Raw genomic sequence first — 15,968 nt, 5'->3', positions numbered from 1 at the left:
ATTTAATCTTTTCATTGTAGTATTTATCAGTCAAATTCTTTTAACCTGTTGGATTAGAAACTGGGAGGCCAATAATATAGCCTATAATTACTGTGTGCATATATCCCAGTTTGCCTCAATGGCTTACGTTGTTGTTCAGAAGTATTGATAGAGCCGCCTTTCACTCACAAAAGTCCCAGTTTGGACAATAAATATGTGGTTACCTACCCGTAATGCTATTTTCTAAATATGTTCCAAAATGCCAAGGGCAAAATGTTTTGTTTTTCAGAGGCTGGTGGTTTTAGTGCCACTTTCCATCTCAGCAAATGTCATCTTGGATGGAAAACATTACTTCACCAAGTTGGCATTGGTGACCATTTTCAAAACTATTTCATTTTGATGCCTTTTTTTAACCTCTCTGTACTTCTCAAATTCAATTTTACTGTCAATTTTGCTTAGCACAGTCTTTTCTCTATCCTTCATTCTTCAAGATTTTTTCCTTTGGCTTTCTATTTTCTTACCTCTGTTGTCTATCTTTCTACATTTACCGTAACGTGTGCCTCCTATTTGTGGTTTCCTTTCTTCCCACATTCAATTTGTCTGTCATGTTCTAAATGACTATTTTTGAGTAAATGATAGCATTTCACAAACATCCCCTGGTAGAATGCACAATACTTGATAACTAGCCTTTTTCTCCTACTTCAAATACATAATATTGAACTTTGGTCTGATATGTTAAAATTTCTAGTGCCTTTAAAAAATATCTGAAAAGCAATAGTCTACTGGTAAATGTTTACCAACTGGCTTTGGGGGTGGGGAACCTTTGATTTATAGTGTTTGCTGATTTCTATGGTATACACATTCCCACCATGGATGACTTCAAGCTACCAACATGACCTCAATCAAATTGTGAAAATTTAACAATTAGCCCTAGTGAGCAAGGATGTGCCAGCTCCAGCAGGCCACTGCAAAACCCTCTGCAGAGATACAGAAATTGAAGTTCTGAAAAACACATCACATAAACAATTATTCAATTATTTGAAGTTTATGTTTTATCATAAAAAGAAAATAAGCTTATATTGAAAATAAGCTTCTATATGAAGCTCATGGGCCAGCCTTGTGGCTTAGCGGTTGGGTGCACCCGCTACGCTGCTGGTGGCCTGGGTTCTATCCCGGGCCCGCACCAACACACCGCTTCTCCGGCCATGCTGAGGCCGTGTCGCACATACAGCAACCAGAAGGATGTGCAACTATGACATACAACTATCTACTGGGGCTTTGGGGGAAAATAAATAAATAAATAAAATTATAAAAAAAAAAAAAAGAAGCTTAACTAAAAATTCAGTAGGGGCTATTTCTGGTACATAAAAGTGCCAGGTGAACTAACTTGGCTCTATTGCCCAAAGATTGTTCTCAGGTCCCAAGAACATTATTATGCGCGATTAGGATGCCAGCCTCCGTGACTGCCCCACTAAAGCAAATCTATCCGCCAGGAAACTTCCAGGAGCTGGAACTGAGCCTCAGGGCAGAAGGTGGAAAAGTCAGACACTATCAGAGCTTTAGATCACTTTACTAGCTGTTGAAAATCCTTTGGCATTCAGCATATTTGTAAGATTGCCTTTTCTCTGTTCTGAGAGATTCCAGAAGACATAAAGGTTACATTTGGGATTAGTGATCTTTTTCACAGATCTAAGCATTATTTTTATTCAAAGCCAATTTACAACTTTGTTTAGTCCTAGTGGCTAAATACATAATAGAAACTAAAGTAGGTTAGAGGTGGGGAAAGCCCTTTAGGGAATAAATATTTTAAGCACTGCTCACATCCATTCAAATTCTTTAATCAAATATAAGAGATTGCACACAGAATGCACTAGCTAGAGACACCCAGTGAAGGGTGAAATAAATATTTTCTAGAGAACATTCTGTGGCCAACACGACGTTATCTCTGAACTTAAAATATGTGGCCTGAAGGAAAAAAATCTAAAGGCTGAAGATTTATTGACCCTAAATTTATGAAAAGTGTCTTTGAATACGTCAGCCATATATACTATTGTGTAGAATTTTTTAAAACCCATATGCTAAACTTTATAGATATTGGATTAAAATAAAATAGACTCTGCACATAGACATAAATTGGTGCATCATTTCTAGAAATATCTCAGATTTATTGTTAGACAGTGAGAAAAGCTCTACTTAAATTATTTTATTTAACCCATTAAGAACCCTAGGAGGTAGATATTATGATCTACATTTCACAGATTAAGAAACTGAGACTTGGGTCAGTTACTTACCCAAAGTCACACATCTAGAAAATGGCAGAATCTGAGTTAGACTACAAGCAGGACCCAGAACATCCACATTTAACCCAACTGCTGCCTTGCCAAAAATCTTAAAATCATTCTATGCTTTTTGACCCATTCGTCCCACTGCTATAAACCTATCCCAAGATACTATGTCATAGGCAGACACAGATATAGCAAAAAAATTGGAAACAATGTAAATGTTCAGCAACTGAAGAATATTATGTGATCAATTCATACAATAAAGTATTTTTCAGTCAAAAAATTATGTACATCAAGGACATTTTATGAGATGAGAAACTCATCATATAGTATCAAGAAAAAAGCAGGTTATAAAACAGAATATAGAGTATGTCATTGCATAAAATAAACACATATGTGGATGGGGGAAAAAGCTAAAAGAAACACACAGCAGTATGTTAGCTCTGATTATCTCTGTGGATTAGGATCATATATATTTTTTACTTTTCCTTCTGCATCTTTATATTTTTTGTGATGAATAAATATAATTTCTATAATGAGAAAAGGGTCCTTTTTAAATTCAAAAAAAAGCATATATATAGTTCTCATTCCCACATCTCATGAAAGAAATGTTGGAACTAAGAAGGGTCAAAGAACAGTAACCAGAGAGAAGAATGGGTAATAAACTAACATTATCAGATCTGGGAATTATTCAAGAAGTTCTGAAATACACAGGTAAGGAATGTCACAGCTGACACAGTCCCAGCTGGGGAACAAAATGGATAGAATTTCCAGCTAGGCACAGGACAGAGGCCCAGGCCAGCTCCGTTGTCTCTCATCTCCCTCATAGCCAAGATCATTGACTGAGTTGCCTTCCCTCCCTACCTCCACTCCCTCGCGGCCCATTTAGTTTTTAACTCACCATAACCTAGTCTGTTCCCCATAATTTCCTCCCCCAACTCCCCAGAAATTGCTCTCACCACTGCCATCGATGTTCTCTTTCCTGTCAAATCCAATAGTCACATTCAATCTTTGTCTCATATGAACGACCTCTCAGCTACAATTGACCCAACTGACTCCTTCCTTGAACATCTCCTTCCTTGAATCCTGTGACAAATACACTGTTGGTCGTCTCCCCAGCAGGCATTACCCCATGCTCACGTGCATGTGCATCTACTTCTTTGCTAACACAGGGCCAGCTGTGCTCAAGTGTGGGAGAGCAGGATGCTCAGGGGAAGTAGGCGTCTCCCCCAGATACTGGAGATGAATGGTGTTGGCCTAAACCAATCAAGGACATCTCATTCCCCTTTGCTGTAATTGACTTAGGAGTTGGTAGTGGCTATTGAGGCCAGAGGATAAGTTCCTCCCGATGCACAAATTCCTGTCTTTGAACTCAATTTTTGATATTTCATGCTGTGACAGCCTTTTTGTGACCATGAGAGGAAAGCCAGGAGAATCACCAAAAGCTAATATAGAGCCGTGATATGGAAAAAATACTGAACAATGAACCCTGGAACTACCCACCCCCAGACTTTTATGTGAATTAATAAGTCCCTATTGTTTAAGCCACTCTTAGATGTTGGGTTCCTTGCAGCCAAAAGATATCCTAGTTGATGCTGATACACTCTCCTTCCTGGCATCCCTTCTACATCCTGCCTACTCGTCAGGCCCTCTCCTGAACTCTGCCATCCCTTGCATGTTAGTGTTTTGGACAGTTTCACCTTTGGCCTCCTCCTCTTATTATTCCATTCACTTTCTCTTTGTGCCTTCTCTTCCACTTGGATGATTTCAACTATACGTATTTATTTATAGGCTACATAAATATTTATTCAAGGTCTACTATGAGCCAGATCCCGTTCCATTTTCTATGCTCTGGGAATATGCTGATGAATAAGACCACTGAGGTGCCTGCACAAGAGAGAAGAGGAAAGACGGGAGGAGAGAGAAAAGGAGGAGAAGGGAGGGGAGGGGAAAGAGGGGAAGGGTAGGAGGGGGAAGGTTTGAGGCTGAGGATATTTTCATGAGATCTACTGTACAACATAGTGCCTATAGTTAACAATTCAGTGTTGTACATTCAGAAATTTGTGAAGAGGATAGATCTCATGCTAAGTGTTCTTACAACAAAAAAAAAAAATTTGGTGGAGGTGGGGGTGGGAGGAGGAAACTTGGGGAGGTAATTGTAATTTGATTGTGGTGATGGTTTCACAGGTACATGCATGTCTCCATACTCATCAAATTGTAGACATTAAACACGTCCAGGTTTTTTGTTTGTTTGTTTATCAATTATACCTCAATAAAGTTGTTTAAAGAAATATTTAAAAAGTTCTCTTTTGTGAAAATGTTCAAGTCTTTTGCCTCTTTTTCTACAGAATTGTCTTTTTCATATTGATTCTAAGAAGTTTTTCATTCTAGACACTACTACTCTTTTTCTGTTCTCTAAGTTTGTACAGTATTAGATAGTTGTTTCTTAAAGATTTTGTAAAACTTCTGATAAAGTTATCTGGACCTGGAAAGATTTTTGTAGGAGGACTTTTTATTTCTTCTTGAGTCAGTTTTGAGGAGTTATATTTTTCTAGGAATTCGTCTATATTTTCAAATGTATTAGCATAGTTTTCTGACATATAAATTTAAAGCTAAAAATTCCCCTCTGTGTACAGCTTTGGTTTCACCCCACGAGTTTCTATAAGTAGTATCTTTATTTAGGTGTGATTCTAAATATCTTCTAATTTCTGTTATGATTTCTTCTTCAACCCACGGGTTATTTAGAACCTTTTTTCTTAATTTTCACATATATTGATTTTTTTTCTGGTTATCTTTTTGTTAGTGATTTCTAACTTAATTGCATTTGTGGTCAGAAAACATACTCTGTATTATTTTAACATTTTAAATTTGTTTAGAATTCCATTATGGCACAGGATATATCAATTATTATAAATGACCCATCTGTTATTAAATAGAAATGCATTCTTCAGTTCTTGGATGTTCTATACATGACAATTAGATCAAATTTGTTAATATGTTGCCCAAAATTTTCTCTCTCCTTATTGATTTTTTGTTAACTAGTTCTGTACTTACTGAGAGAGATGTGTTAAAATCTCCCACTATGGTTGTAGAGTTGTTTATTTCTTTTCAAAGTTCTGTCAATTTTGCTTTATATGTTTTGAAACTGTATTATTTGGAGCATCCAAATTTAAAATTTTTAGATCATTCAAGTGAATTGAACATGTTATCTTTATCTCTAGTAATGCTTTTTTGCCTTAAAGTCTATTTTTTGATAAATTTATACAGCTGCATCAGCTTTCTTTTGGTGAGAATTTACCTGATTTATCTTTTTCCATCCTTTTAATTCCAATCTTCCTTTATCATCTCCACTGCTTTTTAAATGATTCCAAAATACCACTACCACTGTAATCTTCTAATTATAGTTTTAGCTTCCAAAATAAGATTATTCCCTTCTCAAAAGAAACAAGAAACAGAACTGGCGTTTCTGGAATTATGGTTTGTGGTTTTGAATATCATTGGTTTGCCGTGGTAAACCCTGTTCTTTCTCTGAAGAACAATTCTTGTTTTTACTGAGTTCATGGGCTCTGCTGGAAAACATATATGTGTGGGTGGATGCCAGGACAGGAAGAGGGAAGATGCCACCAGGAGAGGTAGAGGTGGGTAAGCAATGCTAAGTGTAGAGTGGGTGTGGCAAATTCAAATGCCTCCGAGGGCCAACAGCTAATTTAGGCAATTACACAAGTTGGGAGAGAACTGTCCGGACTGGGGATTAGTAGAACATCTAAAGGCAGCTACCTGTCATCCATCAATCCTTACCCTGTTGGGATGTTGCCAGATCTTTTTCAGGAGAAACTAGATTTGGGCCGGAAATCTACTGAGTCTGAAAAATTTGCAGCTAATTCATTTTTTTTCATTCTCTGCAAGTCAAATAAATCATGTCTATTACCTACATTTGCAAATCCTTGGCTCCACCTGCAAATCCTGGAAGAGGTTGCACTTGGGGGAAGCGAACCACTGCAGAAGGTCTTCCCTCATCTCTGCTTATCCTCCCAAATGGGCTAACCTACCACTCTCTATAAAGAGAAATTCCTCCCGGGAAATGTAAGCCTAATTCATGTCCTAGATCTCAGGAAATGGATTTTTGAGATCCTACACCTGGTGGACTGCCACAGCAGTATGATATGCTGGCTGTTCCTGGAGACAGAAATGGGAAACGGTAGGAACCAAGAGTGGAGCTCATACATGAAGGGACACCAAAGAGTTGCTACCAAAACAAAATTCGAAACTTTGTCTGGGGCCCCTATTGGCAGCCCTATGCCATCGTCCAAATTAGAATTAATCTCACTAACCTCAGCCCACGTTAGCCCAGTCTGAGAAAAAAATATGGAAAAAAGAGAGAAGGAAAAGACAAGATCTCCCATCAAAAAAAAAAAAAAAATATATATATATATATATATGTATATGTATATGTATATATGCAGGCATATGCACATACAAACTCCTTAATTCTTCTGCTCGTTTGTTATTATTTCAAAATAATGAAATATTTCCAGGGAACCTTTAGAATCTACACTACCACCAAGAGGAGGTGCTTCAATGAACAAACACACAAAAAAGGGTGAAGCCCCTACTACATACAAGTCACTTTTAGCTGCTTTTATATACGTTATTTTATTTAGTGCTTAAAACAAAACTGTGAAGTACTTCTCTTTTACAGTGAGAAAACCGAAGCACAAAGAAGATAAATGACTGACCAGGGTCACAGGTTTAATAAGTGTTAGTTGCCAGGATTCAAACTCGGTCTCCTGTGTAGAAATCCTGTGGTTTCCACTCTATCACGCCTTCTTTGGCTGACGATCAGATGAGACTCTCAGGTCCAGCAGCCTGATTCTTAGATAGCCAGGTCTTCTGACAAAGTGCAGGAGCTGGGAGGTGCCAGAGTCAAGGACTCAAAACTGTGTGAAATCAAAAATGAGCTGCAGGGCTCACAGTGTGTAGCAAAGGCAGCCCACAGGAAGGTTGCAAGAAAACACTTGAGTCTGAGTTTAAAAACCCTGTGATTTCTCACCTTCCCCACAACCAAATCCCCCTTCCCTTCCCTCCCTCCACGCACAGACCAGGCACCCACATTACTACTCCCAACAAAGCCATTTTACCCAAATTCAGAGAAACTAGTTTTCTATTTCCCTTTTTTTATCTCCTTCCACAACCCACTTGACTATTTAATTATTTTAGCTTAGCAAATTTCAACTTTAGATGATATTATTTCATTATCTACCTTCTTATATTTTTGGTATCTTAAGGTAGGTAAGTCAATATGTATTGCCTCAGCTAAAGAAAATATGCTCATTACATAGATTAGGACACTTTGAATAACAAAAAAATTCTGTCTGCTTTCATCATAATTTCACTTAACACAACTGTATTTACACCTGTTTTGAAATATTGATCACATAAAGCAAATATCTGTAGCATGCTATTTTGACACATTTTTTGACTGGTCATAGTAGCTACATCGAATTAGTTGTGCAAGAAAACTGGGTGTTTTAGATAAAAAAATGAATAAGTAAACAACAAAGAGTGGATAATTAACTTAATTCTCATTCTCTTCAATATGCACAATATAAAATTTCTCAGGGAATTGTGATAAAAGAGATTTCGCTGGAAAAGAAAATTCATAATTCATCTGTCATGTCTCTGGTCAGTTCTCAGACTGACCCTTCAGAGCAAAGCCTGTAATTATGCTTCAGTATTTTCATTATTGAAGGTTTATTTCACAAATAAGAATGATACATGTATAACCCACCTCCCAACACAGTGAAATTCAACTTACTCTCGGGCTCTGTTAGAGGTTTTGAGGTCCATTCTGAAGTGAACAGCTTCTCCCCTCTCAATCTGATCTCAGGCTCCCCTTACTCACAACTGATTTGTATCTCTGTAAATTCATAAGCGCTGTAATAAAACATTTAGTAATAAAGACATTGGCTTATTACCTCCATCTGTATCCACCACAATGCCTTGGAATGAATTGTGGAAGGAAGGGAGTGAGCATAGGAAAACTGTCAAGTCCTAGGTGCTTGCCCACAAACAAAATTAAGCTTTAAGTATAGATTTCCTGTACCAATGACTCAAACCTATCTTTGAAGAGTTCTCCCATTTCCATCAGGAAGGTTCCTAGGAAAACAGAATCATTTACATTTAACTGAGAATTTACTTAATAATTTTGTTATAAAATTATATCTTCAAAAAATTCTTGTTTATCGATATCTTTTGGCAAACACATAGGCACATACAGCATGTTGAAATTCTTTGCAAAAGAAAACCATTCCACTTTTTCAACTTGATTATGTTCTGACTGTCCCCTTTAAGAAGCAGTTATTGTCATAGGAGGGGGTCAATGTTTTAAAAAGAATTATATTTCTCTGGTTTTTTAATAGAAAAATTCATGAAGTGTTTTTATGAAGAACATTTTTTAAAATCTTTAGGAGTTTGTTTCATCCATATTTCTAAGATCTTTGACTGAAACCAAAAATCCATTCCGTTTTCTTGAAAAGGCATCACAGCCTGTATAGAAATAGGCTCCCCCAGGGCCCCCATTATCCTCAGCGACTCCTATATTACAGTGTCCCGTAATTCATGCACTGGCCCCCGTGAATCAGGGTCAAATTACAGCAGAGGAAGTAGAGGTGAAGGTGACAGTATTCTGCTGTTGACTAAAGAGGATAAAGACATCTTGACTGTATTGCCCCCATTTCAGTCCAGAATCATAATAATCTGTCTCATACTAATATCCATTCCATAGCGTGTAATTGCAATTCTAAGGTATCTTGTACAACACTATTGTATGTTGATAAAAATACAGTGGGTCTACCTATCTCTTAGAAACTGGAAAGGGAAGTAAAATGGCAAAACGACACACATTCAATATATAGCCAATGTTCTCTCTCTTTCCTGAAATATTAGGTCTTCTAGGTTACTTGTTCACAAATGTTTTGTCCCACGCCTGGGGATCTCTTCAGCGGATCAGATGTGCCTGCAGTTCATCTACCCTACTGGTCCCTACTTGCCCAAACAGAAAGGACAGTAGAATAAATGGATCATAAATGAGATACCAAATGAAAAATATCAAGTAAATTAACAATTCATTTCCAGAATAAAACACTGACATTGATACACTAGAATAAGTAAGCAATCTGTCCAAGAACCTTGGGATAGACTGTTATAGACTATATTCGTTCCCTATGACTGCTGTAACAAATTACCACAAACGTGTTGGTTTCAAACAACAGAAATTTATTCTCTCACAGTCCAAAGGCCAGATGTCCAAAATCAGTCTCACTGGACTGAAATTAAGGTATTGGCAGGGCCACACTCCCTCCAGAGGCTCTAGGGGAAAATCCTTTCTTTCAGACAAAACATATTCTCTGATTATCAGCTTTCCTTGCCTCTTCCAGCTTCTGGTGGATACAGCATTTCTTGACTTGTGGCCACATCATTCCAACCTCTGCTTCTGTGGTGGCATGACCTCCTCCTCTTCTGTCTGCGTTCAAATCTCCCTCTGCCTCTCTAAGGACATTTACGAAGGTATTTAGGGCCTTCCCGGATAACCCAATATAATTTCATCTCAAAATCCTTAACTCATTATCAACATCTGCAAAGATACTTTTTTCACAATTACAGGTTCCAGGAATTAGGATGGAGCTATCTTTTGTGGAGGCAGGTTGGGGGCATTTTTTCAGCCTACCACACAGACTAAGACCACAGTTCAAGAATTTGAACATAAGCAAAGAAAATGGTGAAAAGAAACCTGAGTTTCCCACAAGCCTCACACAACGTCCTTCTCCTGTCATGACTAGGTAATGTCAGCTGTTTAAAGAGTCACACCCAGGGTCTCAGTCACAATGATGTTTATGGATTAATGGATTATCTGCCTTTAGGCAACTATCGACCAATTAAGAAGATGATTTCTCTACCATTTATCTAATAATAAAGATATTTGCAAAGAGAGGGGGCAATATTCTTATCTGACACTGAAGTAGGACAAAACACATTCTCTGATTATCCTTCAAGGCTTTTTACCAAAGCATTTTAGCTTAAAAGCGGCCTGGAGACCAACAGTTTTCTTAAATCGTTCACAGGATATTGTCACTGACACAGTTACAAATAGGGAGGCAGAGTTTATTTCAAAAAAATGTCAGGTGAGGCTCGGGGAAAATATCAGGCCAGCCTCTGGGTCACTGGTGCTTAGCTTTCAGCTGCTAATGTATGTAAATAAGCCCATCCAGGGGCCCAGCTGTTTTATGTTGAAATGTGCTGATGAAACTAAATTGGAATTCTAGAGAATGCAAATCAAATTGTAAGCAAAATTACTGAAATACACCAGCCCTCCTTTGAAGCATTATAGGCCAACCCAAGAAAAATGACTAATGGGTAATAATACACAGTCCTGACAGGAATCATAAGTGGGAAGGAAGTTGCATGTAAAATAACAATAAAGAATATTAAATTGCCGCCAGGCCCTGCCAGAGACAAATGAAAACAGAACAGATTCTCGCCACCAGTCACTTACTCAATCCCTTTGAAAATGTCCCAGGAATCCGCAGACAAAGAATACTTTCAATCCTATTCCCTTTCTACTAGAAAGGAATATTTTCTCAGGAATGTTTCCAAACTGGAAAAGGCAGATAAGGGATGCCCCTCTGAAATGGAGGCCTTGAGAAGCACTGTCCTGGCCAGGTAATCAACCTTCCTTGGGCACCAAGAGGTGAGAAAACTGGCTGCCTTTATCAGCTACTTGTAGAGAAAATTATGCACTCTCTGCAAGATATCCATTTTTGGTGGCTTTTCATTTCTTCTCTTATAAGGTCATTCTCTTTCTTATATATATAAAATATGAAATAATTTTTAATAGCCCATGTAACTCAATATTAGTTTTACTCCTAAGTGATTCCTTTTCATCAGAAGGTAATTTGGGGTCTCTCTGAAAGTTGAAATTGAAAGTTCAGCCCTAGGTCACCAGGAAGAAGTGAGCCCCTGTCTGCCCTGCTCTGCCTCCCTAGCATCAAATTGTAAGTGGAGGGCCGGCCCCGTGGCTTAGCGGTTAAGTGCGCACGCTCCGCTACTGGCAGCCCGGGGTTCAGATCCCAGGCGCCCACCGACGCACCGCTTCTCCAGCCATGCTGCGGCCGCGTCCCACATACAGCAACTAGAAGGATGCACAACTACGACATACAACTATCTACTGGGGCTTTGGGGGGAACAAAAAAAGGAGGAGGATTGGCAATAGATGTTAACTCAGAGCCGGTCTTCCTCAGCAAAAAGAGAAGGATTAGCACGGATGTTAGCTCAGGGCTGATCTTCCTCACAAAAAAAAAAAAAAATTGTAAGCGGAACCCAGAGAAGCCTCAAGCTCCTAGGACATACACCAGCCCACAGCAACCCACACACATCCTTGCAAAACAGATGGCAAAACTCCAGGACAGAGGACAGCAGCCCCTAATCTCTGATGGCAGTTTATTTCAGACTATTGTTCTAGTTGCCCTGTTTATTCCTCCTTGACTTTATTGACCTATTAGGACAGCAGTTCTCAACCCTAGCTGCACATTAGAAACATTTGGGAAATGTCTATAAACATACTTGAAGTCTAGAACCCACCCCCAAACACTTGGATTGAATTGGTCTGAGTGGGACCTAGGCATCAATATTTTTCTAAATTCCCTAAGTGATTCTAATGTGCAAACAGGTTTGAGAACCACTGTTCTACCTACTAGCTTCTATTACTTTTTATTTTCCATGTCTCCCCAGACTTTCTTCCACACTCATCTACCCAGGCCCACCATATTTACCCACTTTTTTCCATCTTTCTAAGCCCTCTTAATCATCATTTTGCTACCTGAAGCTATGGTACTGTCTTGCTTTTCTCCATTGCCTGGAAAGACTTTCTGTCCGATTCTTTTCTAGGTCCTGGCTTGCCCCAATGGGACACCCACCAAGGTTACAAAAACACCTTAGCAAGAGTCTGCCTACCCATCAGACATTTCCCTCCTTCACTTTAGCCCATCTCAAATCTGACAAGTCAGTCACATAACCCCTTCCTCTTGGAACTAAATAGCATGCAACACCTTGTTCCACATTTGGACCAAATGCCTTACCATTGCTATTCCCTTGCCCGGCTTTGCATTCTCCTTTCTATCACAGGGCTTCTCAACTTCAGGACTATCACCACATAGTGCCAAATAATTCTTTGTTGTGGGAGGCTGTCTTGTATATTATTAAGATGTTTAGCAGCATCCCTGGTCTCTGCTCACCAGATGCCAGTAGCACCCTTCTCCCAACTTATGACAACCAAAGATGTCTCCAGACATTGCCCAGTGATCCCTTGGGAGGGGAGAAGAATTGCTCCACCCCTACCCCATTGAGAACCACTGCTCTATCTGTATGTCTGTATATATGTCTGTATATCTGTATGTATTTCTCAAACTACTTCAATTAAGTCGGTTCCTCTGCCATCTAGTATACGTATTCTTCCCAGTTTTAATTTTCACCCATTTACAACCCATTACTCTGAAGCATCTTCTTCCTCCTCAGTTGGCAAATTTAAGCTTTGATTCAACTTCCCAAATGATAAAAGCAGCTAAGACAGATTCTCACGTCTGCTGGTCATCCATAACCCTCCCATTGCAGATGGATGCTGGGAGCATTCTGTGGAACATATCGCAGTATAGAGTTCCAATCCATGTAGAATCTATTTATTCTGAAATCTCCTTAAAATCACAACTTTGATTTTTCATTACATACCTTTGTTCCAGAAAGACTGGCCTTATGCTATAAGCCCTATAAACACTAAATGAATTTATATAACAATGAGAGTGTTAATAGAACATAGACCAAGACCTTTTTAGTATTAGAAATGCTAAGTTGGCTCCTGACTCTAAACACTATTACCCTCCTGAACAATGTTTCATTCCTTCCTCTGCCTGGAATGGGAATTATAAAGTTCTTGCAAAGCCCTTTGAAATTCCAAATTGGGTGGAGTTTCATTTCAGTTCAAGCACCAACTCTTAATTATTTGAGCTAATGGAGAGGGAAGAAGCACCAAAAATAGAAAACTCACATAATACAAATTTAAGCTCATACTGACACAAACACACATTCTCCCATTTTTAGAAATTAAAAGGTTACCAAAATTATTAGACTGATTTTATTGCATGATTCATAACTCTTCCAAACAAAGAATTGCTAATGCATTTGAGCACTATGTTACTGGCATAACACAACAAGAGGCGGGACTTTCCATATTTCTTCATTATAATTGGAGGTGATTTCAATGTCAACATTTTTTTTTTTGGTAGGTTTATATAAGAATTTTTATTCTCTTTATAATTTTCTATATTTTTCACATTATCTTCATTAAACTCCTATTATTTTTGTTGTAATAAAATATACATAACAAAATTTACCATTTTAACTATTTTTAAGTACACAGTTCTGTGGCATTAAGTGCATTCACATTGTTGTGCAGCCATCACCACCATCCATCTCCAGAACTTTTTCATCTTCTCCAACATCACCAATTTTTAACAGATAGCCCCTCCTCTTTGTCTACTAACAATCTGCTAAATATCATTTTAAGTTAATTTCCTGTGGCTTATATTGAAATAAATGTAAAGTCTACCAAAATGATTGTTTTGAAGGACAGCATTTATATAGGTTTATTTATTATACTTTCTTATACAAAAAAAGAATTCTTGTCTTTTCATAGCTATGCTTCATACATTCCCATTACTCAATGCCTGACTAACCCTGTCCTTCCACCATTTCCCTTTCAACAGCCCAGGGAACTTAACATGTGCAAAGAGCTTCTGGTTGCCTCAAACAGTACACAGACAGAGTACAGGGCTTTTGACTAGACAAGTATGTTTCTGTATCTGCAAAATTGAAAAGTTTTTTTAACAAATACACTGCATTTTGCTTAAAAAGATATTATGGACATTGGTTAAAGGATATTAAGACAAAGGCATGCTCATCTGGTTTTTTGTTTTTCTTTTTTTCAAGCCTTTAGATTTTAGACTAAAGCATTTTTGGTTTAACAGGTGCAAAGTATTAACTACTAAGGAAGACAGAAGTTCCATAAAGCTTTATTAATAAAGTTTATTTTAGCTTCCCATATCCCTAGCTTTATTAATAAAGTTTATTTTAGCTGTACATCTCTCATAAAGGCTATCGAAACTTCTTTGGAACATAAAATACTACCCAACTATCACAGAACTCCAAACTTGGGATTGAGGAAAACATTTCTACATTGTTTATTATACTAGAACTACAGACACTCTCATTTTCTGAAGACTTTCATTTCTGAAGACTGACGTGGATGGCAGTGATAATCTTCACAGAACTGCTAACAATAATCCCCATAGAACTCCAGCCCTCACTTTAAAACTTCCCTATAAGGAAATGTCATGTCACAATTAAAGGAATGTGTTTCCCCTAGTTCTTCATACGGAGTGTTACAATTTTAATGTCAACCTTTTTTAAGAGAAGGAGACTCCGTTGTCTCTGCTCTTTCTGGCTAATGATCATTTCTGGTTAATTTCCTACAGCTAAATGAGAGCTAATATCACTGGGAAGTCATTGGTAGATTTACCAACCATGTTTAAGTCCGTAAAGTAACTGGGTCAAAGACAAATGTCAAAGGATTCAAGCCCCAAAAACTCTCTTCACCTGTTAGATCCAGAAACTAAAACAAAAGTATTAATTTGCCTTACTTATCCCCAAATTGACTCAAACCTGGAATTAAACTGTATGATGATAATAACACGAAACTTTTTTGAGAATTCTCCTGAGACACTGGGAGAAGGAGATTATACATTATAGAGGAGAAATACAACAACAATATAATAAAGTTTCACTGTTGTTTGTCAGAGTTACTTTGGGCTGCTATAACAAAAATACCGTAGATTGAGTGGCTTAAACAACAAACATTTATTTCTCACAGTTCTGGAGGCTGAGAAGTCCAAGATGAAGGAGGCGGCAGATTTGGCGTCTGCTGAGGCACCACTTTCTGGATCATAGATGGCCAGCTGTTTCTTATGTCCTTACCTGGTGGAAGGGACGAAGTTGCTTTCTGGGATCTCTTTCATAAGAGCACCAATGTCATTCTTGAGGGCTCCACCTCATGACCTAATCACCTCCCAAAGCCCCTACCTCCAAATATTATCCCATTGGGGGTTAGGATTTCAACATATGAATTTCGGGGGGAAACAAACATTCAGTCTAAAGCATTGTTGTTGTTTCTTACTCACATTTTAAAAGTAACACTCCCAGATCTTGCGGGCAAAACTTTGACCTAACAACTGTGTTTCTGATATTAGCTCATGGAAAGAACTTTGAACACACGTGTTCTGAGCAGAGGAAAAAACAACATATCCGCTATTGTAAGGTCAGAGCATCATTGCACAGATCATTTATTTTTTAAAAGTCCTTGCAATTGTCAGTTTAAAAACCCACAACTCTCACCAACAGAACATTGGGAACAGTATACTCCACTAGTTCAGGGAGGTCAAATTTCTTTCCTACAACTCTTCAGAGGCACCTCTTGAAATTTTCTAGTTAAGATTTTCAAAACTTTGTAACAAATAATAGCCCCAGGGGAAGCCTATAATATAGCTATCAGTAAACTTGAGGTCCATCATAAAATGGAAACATTGTCAAGAGTTTCAGGTTACG

This window comes from Ceratotherium simum, chromosome 10 (genome assembly GCF_057802395.1).
Source record: "Ceratotherium simum simum isolate JZ-2026a chromosome 10, ASM5780239v1, whole genome shotgun sequence".
NCBI classification, from domain to species: Eukaryota; Metazoa; Chordata; class Mammalia; order Perissodactyla; family Rhinocerotidae; genus Ceratotherium; species Ceratotherium simum.
This window is presented reverse-complemented; position numbering follows the sequence as displayed.